The sequence below is a fragment of the Lolium rigidum genome, chromosome 3 (assembly GCF_022539505.1).
Source record: "Lolium rigidum isolate FL_2022 chromosome 3, APGP_CSIRO_Lrig_0.1, whole genome shotgun sequence".
NCBI lineage: Eukaryota > Viridiplantae > Streptophyta > Magnoliopsida > Poales > Poaceae > Lolium > Lolium rigidum.
In genome coordinates, this window is record NC_061510.1 from 322,515,958 (window position 1) to 322,521,468 (window position 5,511).

Here is a 5,511-nt window from a genome sequence, read left to right on the forward strand (position 1 = left end):
CCAGATTCGTGACAGCAAAGAAATCTGTTTCTGCGCAGTAATCCAAATCTAGTATCAACCTTTCTATCAACAACTTTACTTGGCACAACAAAACACAAAACTAAGATAAGGAGATGTTGCTAAAGTAGTAAACAACTTCCAAGACACAAATGTAAAACAAAGTACTGTAGCAAAATAACACATGGGTTATCTCCCAAGAAGTTCTTTCTTTATAGCCATTAAGATGGGCTCAGTGAGTTTTAATGTTGCGCTCAGAGAAATAGTATTTGGAGCAAAAAGAGAGCATCAAGAAGCAAATCCAAAACACATTTAAGTCTAACATGCTTCCTATGAAGAGGAGTCTTGTACACAAATGAATTCATGAAGAACAAAGTGACAAGCATAAGAGGATAAAACACGAGTAACTTCAAGATTCTCGACATAAAGAGGGGAAACTTAATATTATTGAAATGCATATAACCATATTTCCCTCTCTTATAATAACTTTCAGTAGCATCATTGATGAAATCCACAATATACCCATCACTTAAAACATTCTTATCATGATTCATATGCATAGAAGTATCATTAAATTTGGCATAAGAAGAGTTATTCTCATTAATAGTAATTGGAGTAAGATTATTATCAAGAATTTGAACATGGTAAACAAATTGCATATTAAGGGAATTGTTTTTGGTAATCCAATCATGACTATGACAAGTTTCATAAGGATAGTTAGAACCTATATCATAGCATTCTTTATAATAATCATCGGAGATCGGGGGCACGAGTGTCATCATAGGAAATAGAATAGTTATCTTTCACGAGTCGGTTTATCAGTGTCCACACCATCATTGTTATTAGAAGGAGATGTATCAAGAACATAATGACCAGTAGCTAAAGGATTTTCAAACACCTCTTCCCCAAGCTTAGAGCTTTCTATATCATTATGGGAGGAAGCATGGATAGCACTGACACTATGGCAATTATTATCATCATTTTCAGAATTAGTTTCCCAGAGATTTGTAATATCAAAAGTAGTGTGCTCATTCAAATCATGATCGCTAATGTATGTAAAGGGCATAGGAAGATCATCGTATTCAGATTCATTATCACAATTATCATTAGGAGCAACATACTTACGGTTACCTAGCGTTATCTCATTCACGCGGGGATACGCCGTTACCTCTTTCTTTTTATTCTTCTTCTTCTTCTTCTTCTTCTTCTTCTTCTTCGTTCCCTTCTTCTTCTTCTTCTCTTCCTTCTCCTCGTTCCCTTCTTTAGGAGGAAGAGGCTTGAAGGGTGGCTTGTCCGCATAACCTGATTTACTTTCAGAAACAATAGAAGAAACTTGGGAGGATCCCTCCTTTTCATTAATTAGTTGAAAACACACAACGGTCCTATCATATTTTGGCAAGGTGTCATCTTCTAAAATATTTTGTATGTAAGTATTTGTATGGCTATTATCAATGCAATAAGAAAAACACCCATGCAGGACATCATCAATATCAAGATCACTCATATGCAACAAAGAGATTTTTCTTGACAGTTCCTCACATCCCAAAAATAAAGTAAGTTCATCATGCTGATTAGGAGTAATTTCATCATCACAATACAAATTTGCAGCACTCATTGGGTTCAAATTATCATTGGAGGAGCATTGAAAATTAAAATGACCCACTTCATGGCAAACTTCACAAATAAAAGGATAGAGGGCACAAACTTTTTTACCAAGATCATCTAGAGCCCTAAACCACTTTCTAGTTTTTTCATTAGCATGATGGATACAATATTCATCTTTGATTTGATTAATTCCACAAGGTCTATGTATTCCACAAAAATTAACATGCTTATAAGAAATAGCATTCTTAGGAGTTTGAGCATGCTTATTGCAATAATTAACAACAATTTCATTCTTCATGCAAGCCTCTTTAAAAGGTTCATGATACTTATCAAAATTCTTTTTAGGTAATTCAAAATGAGAAGCAAAGGCTTTATAAAGATTTGCAGCAACTTGAGAGTCAAGACCATAAGTAGCACTCATATTTCGAAATTTATCGGTATCCATAAAAGTTTCAATGCATTCATAATCATAATTTATACCCGACTCTTTACCCTTGTCGTTCTCCCAATCTTCAGCCGTTCTCCTTAATCCGATCAAGAAGGTCCCTTTTAAACTCTTCTTTGTTGCGCGTGAATGATCCAGAACAAGTAGCATCCAGCAAGGTCTTATCTTGAAAAGAAAGTCTTGCATAGAAATTATCAATGATGATATTACCTGGAAGCTCATGATTGGGGCATTTGAGCATTAAAGACTTCAATCTCTCCCATGCTTGGGAAATACTCTCTCCATCATGAGGCCAGAAATTATATATTCGGTTTCGGTCTTTGTGAATTTCACTTGGAGGATAGAATTTAGAATAAAATAGAGGCACAATATCCTTCCAATCAAGAGAATGCTCATCCTTCAGCAGTTTATGCCAATGCGCCGCTTTACCAGACAACGACATAGAGAATAATTTCTTCTTCACTTCATCCATAGAGATACCTGCACACTTGAATAACCCGCATAATTCATGCAAAAACAGTAAATGATCTCCAGGATGCACTGTTCCATCCCCTTCATAGCGGTTATCCATAACATGTTCAATAATTTTCATAGGTATTTTATATGGAATACTTTCAGTAGGTGCATTTAAAATATCACAAGCATCATTAGAGTTATCGCATATGGGAGATAAAGTATTATCAGAGCAAATTTTCTCCTCTAAAGATGGGAAGCTAAAAAGGTCACAAAAACTAGCTTCCCCAAGCTTAGACTTCTCCATAGCATTAGCAGTAATTGCATTCATACTATTAACATCGCTATAGCATGCGAATAAGGTTCCATTAGTTTTATAATATTCGCACCAAACAATTCTAAATCAGGAAAAAGATTAAAAAGCTCACCAAATTTTTTGTTGTTTTCCATTATGCCTAACTAGTGAAAATAAAAACAAGAAACAAAAAGATGCAATTGCAGGATCTAAAGGAAATAGCTTCGAGCACTCACACACCGGCAACAGTGCTAGGAAATAGCTTAGTAGTCGGAGGATGTGAATACCTTTTACCTTACCTCCCGGCAACGGCGCCAGAAAAGTGCTTGATGTCTACGGGAGCTTCTATTCTTGTAGACAGGTGTTGGGCCTCCAAGAGCAGAGGTTTGTAGAACAGCAGCAAGTTTCCCTTAAGTGGATCACCCAAGGTTTATCGAACTTAGGGAGGAAGAGGTCAAAGATATCCCTCTCAGGCAACCCTGCAACCACAAAGCAAGAAGTCTCTTGTGTCCCCAACACACCTAATACACTTGTCAAATGTATAGGTGCACTAGTTCGGCAAAGAGATAGTGAGATGCAAGTAATATGGATGAGTATGAGTGGTAATAGCAATCTGAATAAAATATGGCAGCGAGCAAACATGTAACAAAACAGTAAACAAACAGAGATTCGATGCTTGGAAGCAAGGCCCAGGGATCCTGCTTTCACTAGTGGACACTCTCAACAATGATCACATAATAGAACCACTCTACACCCTCTTGTTGGATGATGAACACCACTAAATGTGTAGGATTACACGAACCCTCAATGCCGGAGTTAACAAGCTCCACAGTATTCGATATTCATGTTTAAATAACCTTAGAGTGCAAGATAGATCAACACAATTACAACAAGAACTAACATAGCATGCACACTGTCACCATCATACCATGAAGGAGGCATAGATCACATCGATACTATCATAGCAATAGTTAACTTCATAATCTACAAGAGATTACAATCATAGCCTACGCCAAGTACTAACACGGATGCACACACTGTCACCATTACACCATGCAGGAGGAATAAAACTACTTTGATAACATCACTAGAGTAGCACATAGATGATATTCAACTAGATCACATAAAGAGAGAGATGAACCACATAGCTACAGCGGAGCCCTCAGCCTCGGGGGTGGATTACTCCCTCCTCATCATGGAGGCAGCGATGGCGGTGAAGATGGCGGTGGAGACGGCGGTGGAGATGGCTCCGGGGGCAATTCCCCGTCCGGCAGGGTGCCGGAACAAAGAGTTTTGTCCCCCGAATTGGACTTTCGCGATGGCGGCCTGAGAAAGAGGGATTTTTATTGTTCTGTGCCGTAGCTTCCCCGGCGGCACATCGAAGAGGAGGTCTGCGCCGTCATAGATCTCGAGCTCTCCGATCCGTCGTCTTCGCCATGACAGGGGAACCGAGCGCCACAACTGCGAAACCGATTTGAAGGCAGGTGGGACGACCATGGGGGACGACCTCCCGGACCCAAAGTTCCAAAATTTGTTCTCCGAGGTGGCTGTGTTGGTGCACCAGAATCGGAGCCAAACTGCAAGGTGGAGAACCACCACGAGGGAGGCAAATTTCTCATCAAGGTTGATGTCGCCTCTTGATGGAGTTCAAAGCCTTGGCCTGGCACAATTTCCTCTTTGTATGTGTTGGTGAACTCCATGATGTGTAACCCTGTATAATCCAAACATAATCAACATTCTGCTATATGCAAACTGAGTTTAAGTTTATGATGCTGGGAAAATTTATGATGGATGGGGACATTTTGTGCTATTTGTTAATAAAAAGTGATTCTGTAAACCTCCTGCACAGATTCTGTACTCACGGCGTGATGAATTCAATTAACTGGAGTACTAGCATGCTCCCCGTTGCTCAAAGTGAAGCACACCAAAAAGGTGAATTCAGTAAACTGGAGTACATTTGCAAGAAAATCTCTAATTGAGAAGTTGCCGTTGCTGGAGGAATATAGATCTGACATGATGCATTTGGACATAGAATGACATGATGCTGATGATATGTTAATAAAATTGTGATTTTGTGTTATGATTGTAGACTCTCTTCTTATTTATGAAATTAATATTCTTGATGTCACTGTTCTTTAGAGTATTTGGACATGTGCAATTTATTGCTAAATTACAGTTTTTCTCATGTGAAAATGCTACTGTATGAATCTCCACTTCCTTCCTAAAATTCCAGGGACAATACTTTGTCCAGACCCTTACAACGGGGCAGCAAAAATGACAATGAACAACTGAACATTTGTCCATCTATGTCTTTCACTCATAATAATTTAGTAACATTTTTTGAACAACTGAACATTGTTAAGAACTGTTCCAGAACCATTCAATATATCCCTCTGTGTCGAGAAGAATGACATCCAGTGCATCGGATAGACATAAGAAGCAACATGAGAGTTCACCAGATCCATGACTAGTGCATATTGTTTCCTGGGCCACTGCATGGTCACTTCGAGGGCCACTGTAGGACTCATGCTCATGGCGTTGTGTGATAATGCAGTTCATAAAACCTTGCCTTCGTGTCGACGGCATGTCCATCATTAACCTTGATACACTCTGATCTAGGAAAGAGCCTTTCACAGATTTTGACGCAGATTTAGTCTTTTGTTTCTTCACCTTCCTTTGATGTTCAGTCACAGGCATCAAGTGAGTATCCTCCTCA

General features: G+C 38.9%; 1 non-coding gene across 1 annotated transcript; it reads left to right on the forward strand.

The window, feature by feature from the left end:
- The first annotated feature begins 2,261 nt into the window (after window positions 1-2,261).
- Window positions 2,262-2,367, forward strand: LOC124704820. The gene has a single exon (XR_007003699.1). It is a non-coding gene; the product is annotated as a small nucleolar RNA R71 (small nucleolar RNA).
- The last annotated feature ends 3,144 nt before the right edge of the window (window positions 2,368-5,511 follow it).